Consider the following 10,295-nt stretch of genomic DNA (forward strand, 5'->3'; position numbering starts at 1 on the left):
TTAAATTAGATGTTCACAAGACATATGGGGTTTACTGAATGTGTTACCCTCTGATTTTCCTCAGACCACTGGAGTCCATTTTTAGCTTATGGGTGATACCCTTAACCATAAATTTGGTTCAGCAATTTGCCCCCACCCCAGCCTCTCCTTCCTTTTTTTGGCATTATTGCTGATCCTGTTTTGTTTGTTTGCCCAACATATCCATGCTTCTTGAGGGAGGGGAAGTGTGGTAAGAGCTGTCAGTTCTGCCTATGAACTGAATTTTTCTCAGGATTGTTACTGGAAGCATCATCTTCTCTCATTCCACATTACTCTTCTCCAGGAAAACCAGGGGTGTCTTCATCTTCAGATTTAAGCCCACTCCAGTCGGGGACCAGGCCTAGGTAGGGAGCATGTTAGAGCCCCCACGCTCACATGTAATGGCCTGAGCTCTCAGCAAATGCTGGTTCTCTGTGCCATTTGCTTTGTCTCCAGTCACTCCTACTGTGATCACTGATCTCTCATTTACAGTCTGCTCATTTTTCTCCTTCTGAGCATATCTGTCCTAACAGCCATCTTACAACCTGCCCTTTCTTTCCACAAGCAAGCTGCCCACTCTCACATAATGCCATATATTTCCCTTGGCTGTGATTCCTTTCATCCACTGTTCAGCTCCCACTGATAACCAGACAATTGCAAACACTACGAATCTCACCCAGGACTCAGTAAACACCCCCAAGTCAGCTTTAACAGACAGCTCTAAGGCATCACATCACTCTCAGTTCTTGTGCATATGACAGAGCCCAGAACAACACGACTCCTTTGTAGCTTCTTGAGTAGAGAAACAGAGGCTCTGCAACAAGTCTGCTAGCTTGCAACTCACTCCTTAAAGTTGTTAATGATAGGAACATGGGCAAGTTATTTAACTACTGTGTGCCTCAGTTTTCTGATCAGAAGACTGAGCACAATACCACTCTGTTATATGGTGGTTGGGAGAATTAAACAAGTTGTATATGTAAAGTTCTTAGAACAGTGTTTGGTGTGTAGAAAACCAACAGCCAAATGGTAGCTGCCTGTTATTGTAAGCAGTGGTGTTCATGCATAATTATGAGCCATAGAAAGCCCTAAATAGCATCATCTCAATTTAGTATACCAACAATGATTGGAATAAATGTACTATACTATTTAAGTTATTCTTCTTAAGTTTAAAAGAAGGTACACTGGGCATTTATAGATGTAAAGTGAACTTGGAGATCACATTGGTCCAAACTCTATATTGAATATCATCCAAAGAAAATAAAAATTCTCTAAGATTTGAAAGCCAGCATAATCTACGGTAGGAGCTATCATTTTAACCATCTTCAGCAGTTTGTGAATAGTAAGAAAGTGTGAAGGGGACTGGGTGGTGGTGGCACACACCTTTAATCCCAGCATTTGGGAGGTAGAGCCAGGCAGATCTCTGTGAGTTCAAGGCTAGCCTAATCTACAGAGCGAGGTCCAGGACAGGCACCAAAACTACACAGAGAAACTCTGTCTCAAAAACCAAAAGAAAAAAGAAAAAGAAAAAAGGAAGTGTGAAGGGTTTTTATTGTTAGAGTTTCTATTTGTCTTTTGATTTGTTTTGTTCAAACAGCAGCTTATTCCATAGCCTAGACTAGCCTCAGACTTGTGATCCTCCTGCCTCAGTCTCCTAGGACTTGGATTACAGGCATGCACCTACTGCAGGATAATCCTCTCATACACTGTAAGGATTTGTCACTCAAACTGATTTAATAAAACACTGATTGACCAGTAAGTAGCCAGGCAGGAAGCATAGGTGGGGCAACCAAACTAAGGATGATGGGAAGGAGAAGGGCAGAGCCAGGGGTGTCAGCCAGACACAGAGGGAGCAGGAGATGAACATAACATGCTAATACAGGTGCTACATGGCAGGTCATAAATAAGGAATATGGGTTAACTTAAAATCTAAGAGCTAGTTAGTAATAAGCCTGAGCTATTGGCCCATCATTTATAATTTATATTAAGTCTCTGTGTAGTAATTTGGGAAGAGACTGCCAGGTATTTGGGAATAGGAAACGCCCATTTATTTGCACCACCATTCCAGGCTACTGAGTTTAAATTTTCTTTCTTTTTTTTTTTTTTTCAAGATAGAGTTTCTCTGTGTAGCTTTGCACCTTTCCTGGAACTCACTTGGTAGTCTAGGCTGGCCTCAAACTCATAGAGATCCGCCTAGCTCTGCCTCCCAAGTGCTGGGATTAAAGGTGTGCACCACCACCGCCCTGCAGGTTTGAACTTTCTAATCTCTATTTGTTTACTATTTCACAGGGCTTGATAAAATTCTAGACATTCCTCCTGCTAAATAAAATTATCAACATAATTAGTAAGACTTGGCTAAGTTCATAGCACTGTCATAAATAAAAATGAAAGTTATTGTTATATAAGCATATTGACTATGTATTTTTTTGTGTACATATATACGTTCATGAATGTGTCCATGCATGTGGAAGCCAAGGACCAATGTCAGGTGTTTTCCTCACTTCCTCTACCATAACTTTTGAGACAAGGTCTCTCACCAGACTTGGAGGACACTGATTTGACGAGACTGGATGGTCAGGAAGCCCCTGGGACCTTCCTGTTTCTACCTCCTCAGAGCTGAGATCATGGCTGGCACTGCTGTGTCTGGCTGTTATTTTCACATGGCTTTGGGTGGTCAAACTCAGATCTTCATGTTTGCATTTCCAACATTGTCAAGATGTGCAGTGCTTACAGGAGTAACCACAGAGACTCTTTACCCGGTCAAAGTGTTCACAGTAAGTGCTTGAGTACTCTGTCATAAATAGGACATCTCTAGCTCCCACTCCAGCTTTGATGGAATATCACAGAAGAGGGGCAAAAAAGAATGTAAGAGCTTGAGGAAGGAGCCAGGCATTGTAGAATGAAGACTTCGGGTACAATATGATCATTGAATTCTTTTTAAAGAATTAGATTTTACTTTCTTTGTTTGGGCAGAGGGGGATACATATGCTACAGCACACAAGTGGAGGTCAAAGGAAGACTGTGTGAGTCAATTCTTTCATTCGGCCTTGTGGGTCCCAGGAATCAAACTCAGGCCACCAAGTCATGTAGCAGGCAGCCTTACCCCCTGGACCATCTTGCTGGCCCATATCAACTCCTGAATTCACAGCAATATGGGTACCTGCACAGCTCTTGCCAAAGACTGGGCCTACCAACATCCCATCACGGAGCAGAGAGGGGCAAATGAAGCCCACCCACCTGCAACCCTGAAGATCTATAAGTAGGTAATGCCTTCTGGATTTTCTTCAATGATACAGCCATTGGTAAAGCGTCTATGCTCCTATAAACAACCTTCCCATCCATGCTTTCATAAGTAACCCTGATGAAACTCACTGAGTCACCAAAAACAAACAAAATCCAAAAAGGACATTATCGTAGGAGGGGACTAGTTGGGAAGAGGACCAGAGAGTAAATATGATCAAATATATACAAGTATAAAAATAGGACAATATATATACATATGTATATAGTCACTAACAGAAACAGCTTTACAAAATACCCCATACCCTTAGAATGGCTATCTCCAATTAAAATTTTTTCTTTTGTCTGGCTAGAAGAGAAAGCACAAGTTATATTTCTTTGATCTCCCCTAAAGAACTGCACTTTTAATTTTATCCCACCCAGTAATTAGTGTAACATTTTGTGCATTCTTATTATAAACTCAAATAAGCAAGAAGTCATTCTTTTGATTTCCTCGAGGTTTTACCTTAGCCACAAAATAGGATCTTTATCTGGCCTACCTCTGTTCAGGCACGCCCTCCAGAAAGAGGATGTTTAGCTGGCTCTGAGAGACAGGGCTCTGGCCCTTTTGACCACATTAACCTCGGGGGCGGGGGGGACTCTTTCATTAAAGTTCAGGAAGTGTTCATCTCGTTTCTCTTCCTGTGTCTACAATCAAAGCTTGGAGCCAGCTGGCACCTCCACAAGGCTGGAACATCTCTCTGTAAATCAACTCTACCCACATGTGAGCGGCAAGGTCAAGCAGGATTTAGAAAGGAAGTTTTGGGAAACCCCTTTTGTCTTTGGGCTCAAGCCATGCACTCCAGTTCATTTTTACTACTGATATTGATAATTTTCCTGATCTGACTCCCCCATTTCTTATTTGGTTAAAGACCAATAGAGAGAGAGGGATGTGGTGAATTGGAGTTTCTTCACAACCCTCCAGGCAGTTTCTAGGGAATGAAGATTCTAGTAAAATAAGAAACAAGCTTTACCTTCAAGGGACTGAGAGTGGCATGGGGTTTCCACATGTTCTGCAACTACCTGTATGACATCATTTAGCTGCGGGGTTACAATTTTTGTTCAGTACACAATATCATGCAGAAATAGGGTCTTTGTCCATCATGTCATCTCAGAAGCCAGCAAACCAGGAGATGCAAGCATGTGTTCATAAACTCAGGTGAAGCAATGCACACAGAGTGTTTACTGGTTCTGACTCCTGGAGAGGGCTTCATTTTGAAAATCAACATCTATAATTTGCTTTTGAGGCTGTATGTTGATTTCTAGCACAGAACTTTCAGTTCTCATATTCTCAAGTTCTTTGGCACAAGCTTCTAAAAAAATTTTTTTTTAAGTTGTGTTTTCTTTTTTACTTGCCATTTTTACTTTCTGAGTGGGGTGGTGAGGCCTTTCCTGTACCCGCTCAAAATAGAACTTTCCAGATTCATCTCTCCTATAAATGTACCTTTGCTTATGTTCCTACTGCACTTGACTGAGGTTGGGGAGAGATGCTCACAAAGGCTCAGTGAATTATAAGACCCAGAGAGGGCATGCAACCCACCCGGGGCTTTGTTCAAATGCAAATCCATGTTTAGGGTGGGAAGAGTGTGATTTCATATTACTAATATGCTCCCAAAAGTTCAAAGTTCCTATGCATCTGACACAAAGATCATCCCTTGTCTATAAAAGAAAGTGGATGGTTTACTTCACAAACATTCAACATATTTAATTATAATACACACCAAGCACTGGGTTGTGAAACTAAATGGGAATGTGACAATATTTACCCTTAAGAAGCCCACAGATAGGGATGGAGAGATGGCTCATCCAAAATGAGAAATTTCTCATACTGGGTCACCTTGCCCAGCCTTAAAAGAAGGCGAGGTGCTTAGTCTTACTGCAACTTGATAGGTCACGTTTTGTTGATATCCATGGGAGGCCTGCCATTTTTCTGAACAGAAATGGAGGAGGAGAGGATGGAGGCGGGCAGACAGGAGGTAGGAGGAGGGACAAGGAAGAGAGAAGGGAGGGGAAATTGCAGTCCGGATGTAAAATAAATAAATACATTTTTTAAAAATTTTGTTTTTAAAAAAGAAGCCCACAGATAGGGATAGATAGATGGCTCAGATGTTGAGAGCAATGGCTGCTCTTCCAGAGGACACAGGTTCAATTTCTAGCACTAAAAAGGCAACTTACAACTGTCTGTAATTCCAGAAGATCTGATGCCCTCTTCTGGATTTCAGGAGCATGAGGCAGCTTGTATGAATACACACACATGCAGGCAAAACATCCATACACATAAAATAATTTTTTTAAAGTCTGCAATCTAATGTGACAGCCAATGTAGCAAATAAGTTCCCTGATTAGCTTGAATATAAGAAGATGAACCAAAGATTGGGATGAGACATTTGAACACATTCCTCCCAAAAGAAAACACAGAGAAGGCAAGTAAGTCTATAAAATTGATGAATACCACATGCCATTATGGAATTTAAATTTTAAATAGCCATGAGATATTATTGCTGAACATTAGAATGATGAAACTCCCAAACATGACATTAAATGTTGGCTAGGAAGTTGGTGGGAATATAAAATGGTACAGCCACTGTAGCACTTATTACAAAAGTAAACACAACCCTAGGCCAGCGATCATCCTCCTTTGCTTTTATCCAAATAAAATAAGAATTTATTCCTACACAAAGACTTCTGCATGGATGTTTATAGCACATCAAGATTACCAAGTTCTTGGAAGCAACCAAGATTTCCTTCAGAAGGAGAATGAATAAACTATAAGTTGTCCAAGCAATGAAATATCATTCAACAGAAATAAACTATTAAGCTATGGAAACATGACAGAACTAATACATGTTACTGCATCTAAAAAGCCAGTATGAAAAGGACACATAGGATGTGACTCCAGCTGTTCTGGAAAAAGCGAAGCTACAGATAAAATACACAGATTACACAGTTTCCAGGAGTTAAGAGGACAGAAGGGTTGGATAGGTGGAACTCAGTGTGTAGTAGGTAAGTAGCAACGTTATTCTTCATGTCTTTGCAATGATAGGTAAAGGTCATTATGCAAGTCTAAACTCCATAGACACAAGAATACCAAGAATAAATTCTGAGGCACACTAGAGACTTTGATTGATAATGATATCTTAGCATTGGTCCTCATTTACTAGTTTCCTGTCCTGCAGGATGCTGATGGGGACCAGCTGTGCACATTGCAGAAAACTGCACATGGAAAACTTCTGTGTTTTCTTCTTGATATTTACTCTGATGAAAAGTTTTAATTTTTAATTATGTTAATTCTTTATGTGTTTTATTGAAGATATTTTTTCATAAGATATATTCTGAATATGATTTCCCCTCCCCCAACTCCTCCCAGATCTTCCCCACTCACTCAACTCCACACCCTTTCTTTACCTCTTTAGAAAACAAACCAGAGTAAAGAAATGTTTTAAAGGAGAAAGCACAGGAAACATGTACATACCCAAGCACAAACAGAACTCATGAAAACACAGAATTATAAACTATAATACACAAGCAAAATACGAATAAGGAAAAAAATCCCAAGCAAAGCAATATGAGACAAAAAAGTCTACAAAAAAAACTGAGTTCATTTTGTTTTGGGGGATAAATGGAAATAAATAAGAGACTCACATCCAGATGCATGTACAGAGTGAGAGACCTTGAAACATTCTGTCCTAAACAGGATGTCTTCATAAAACCCCTCCCTTCAGGAAACCCTGCCTAAGAGGAGGCTGAAAGAATGTAAGAGCCAGATGGCAAAGAGGGTACCAAGAAAACAGGGCCTTCTAAACACTGCAGGACAGACACACACATGAACTCACAGAGACAGAGACGGAGGCAGCTTGTACAGAGCCTGCACAGGTCCCTACCAGAGGGGGTCTTTGAGCTGAAAGATGTGGACAGAAGCCCCTATCCCTAACCCAGAAGCCATCTCCAATGGATAACCACTCACAAATGGAAAATTAATTTTCTGCAATGGACTCTTACTGGATATACAAACTACTCTTCAGAGCAGGCCTCCTGCTCAGCAGCAGATGGACAGCACACAATGAATTCAGTGGAATCTCGGGAGGCTCTTTGTCTCATAATGTTTGGTCAGGGCATATTCTTTTTTAATCTTACAGGTCCTTCATGTTTATATTATGACTTCTGGTCCTGTGTTTTCATGGGATTCCTATGCGTGTGAACATGTGTCTCATGGCATCTATCTGTGTTTCTCATGCTTTTTCTGTTTGTTTTGTCCTACTTGGATTTGTTCGTCTTTGTGTTTTCTTGCTTTATAATTATTATTTAGATGCCGGATTGTTTTATAAGCAGAGACAGAAGGGGTGTGGATTTGGATGGGAGGGGAGATGGGGAGAGCCTTGGAGGCATTGGGGAAGGAGAAACTGTAATCAGAATATATTGTATGAAAAAAACTATTTTCAATAAAAGAAAAATGGAGAAAACGCCCAGTAAATTGTCAGCTGGTCAAGCAGGTTTTGACATACTTACCTTTATACCCCTAGATCTGGACTGCTCTCAGTCTTGGTCAGAAGAGCTTCTTAATGTGGTGGGTGTGGTCAACGCGGAGACTTGGAACTGGTCAAAGGGTCCAGATAAAGTGACTGTTAAGCGCTCACCTGTAAATGTGACATGTGTAGCATCCCTTCCAGAGATTGAGAAAGGTGAAGGAAGACAGAGGGGAAAGAACGTTTGAGCTGGGACACAGGAAGGAGCACTGTAATGCTGGCTTTGGGCCATGACACGAGTGTTGTACCCATGAACTCACAACAGCTGGGTTTTCTTGGGCAAGACCTGCACAAGACCGGTGCCATCAATGTCCTTCGTGGATGGGGAAGGGGCTTACAATGGTTGCGCCTGCCTGCTAAGTTATTAGCGGTTGATTGCCAGGCCAGAGCGGGGAGGGGGTCTTCTTCAGTGTTCTAGCTACTGGTAAATTTTGGCGTCTTCAATCTCAGGTAAATTTTAAGAATTTTACTGTCTTACTGGGAACAATCAACAATCTTAAAGTTCGTGGAAATCATAAAACTATCTACCATCTGTAACTTAAATAAACACGAAAATAATCCTGGAACAGATGTATTTGAGAAAAATATATGTATATATATTTGCTAAGTAGGAATAAGAGCATAAATGATATGTGATTTTTGACAAGCACGGTACAAACATAAACATAATGGACCATTCATAGAGGTGAAATCTCTAGCAGTGCCTTTCACTGTAAAATATAATAATAACATTCTTTTTTTCTTTTTTGGTTTTTCAAGATAGGGTTTCTCTGTGTAACAGCTCTGGCTGTCCTGGAACTTGATTTGTAGACCAGGCTGGCCTCGAACTCATAGAGATCCGCCTGCCTCTGCCTCCCGAGTGCTGGGATTGAAGGCGTGTGCCTCCACCACCCAGCTAAGAGCAACAGGGATGGCTCGGCAGGTAAGGGCGCTTGCTGTGCAAGGGATTGAGTTTGGATGGCCCACACCCACGTAAAAAGCTGGGCATGAGCAGATAGCCCTAGCAATGTGGGGGGCAGAGACAGAAGGATCCATCACGGTGCTTGCTGTCTACAGGCCTAGCTCCAGGTTCAAGGAGAGACCTGTCCCTAACAGAGTGAAGTGGAGAGCAATAGGAAAGGGCACCTGGTGTCCTCTTCTGGCTCCTGCACACACGTGTGCATATGCCACAACATGCATACAACACACACACACACAGGCATACACAGATATACATACACACACAGCGGTTTTCAAAGATTGTTTTAAACAAAATCGGCAGAAGAATTTTGTTTTTAAAGCTGGAGACAAAATTCTGATAGAATTGCTCCACTCACATGTTGATCTGATAAGAGGGACAGGGTGCTGTGCTCATCCCCCATACTTCCTGTTTCCATTTTGAAGATGAGCAGCTAAAGCAGCTATTTTAAGACTTTTTTTTTGCATAAATACCCACAAATGCACCTGGTTGAAAGAGCTTACCTAGAGTTGGTTGCAAGAGTATCTGAAAACAGTGTCTGCTGTCCCACATCCAGGGAACTGAAACCTGATGTGAGCAGTGGCTGAGAAATTTCTCCAGCAAGGCCTCTTCGTTGTCTGTTTCTCAATACCTTCTCTAACAACATTCCTATTCCCACTGTGTCAGAACTTATTTTCTTTAATGCCCAGTTGGTTCTATGCTTTGTACCTCCTAAGCAAACTAAAATTAGGGCAGCAATCTGATTGGTTTCTTGTCTTGTTTCTGTAAGTCATGTCTTGCGTTTTCATTTTAGCATGCATGGGCACAGGAACACACACACACACACACACACACACACACACATGCACAATTACTTGGACCATATTCACTCATTCAGCAGCTCATGTGTTTGTTCTAGTGGCTTCTAGCTTTTGCCATCCACTGCATACTAAAATGATGACGATACTCAGTTTCAGAGTCAGAGAACTCAAGCCTCAGGCTGATGAATAAAATTACGAGCTATGTTTTAAATAATTAGACTCAAGTAATCTGGAAATTCAGCACACCTGAAAAATCTATCCTCTCAAGCAGCTACAATGTCAGAATTTAAACCTGAATGACCTCCATATGCCATATTTCATTACAGATGATTCGTCCTGATTCACTTGATAAGAAGCAAGAAACAGACATTCATGAAAGTATGTCAACGCCTAATGATCAACTACATATTCCAGACTCTTTCTTTTTCTGAATGGCCCTTTGAATTGGCTCTCGGGTAAAGCACACAGTGGTTTAAAAGTTCAATCTGGATTCGCCTTATAATCTCTCCTCTCGTTGACTCTTGTTCATATGTTCATATGTGTATTAGTTCGGTAGCATTGCATCACATTCATGCACATTACTCTGCTTGATCCGAACACTACCGCTCTGATTACAAAAGTGCTCACTATACATTGATGAATCCTGTCCTACCCAACTTTCTTGATTTAGCAGGGTGGTGATGAGCATCTCATTAGCAGGGATAATGTACATTGGCCCCA

The sequence above is a fragment of the Peromyscus leucopus genome, chromosome 12 (genome assembly GCF_004664715.2).
Source record: "Peromyscus leucopus breed LL Stock chromosome 12, UCI_PerLeu_2.1, whole genome shotgun sequence".
Lineage (NCBI taxonomy): Eukaryota > Metazoa > Chordata > Mammalia > Rodentia > Cricetidae > Peromyscus > Peromyscus leucopus.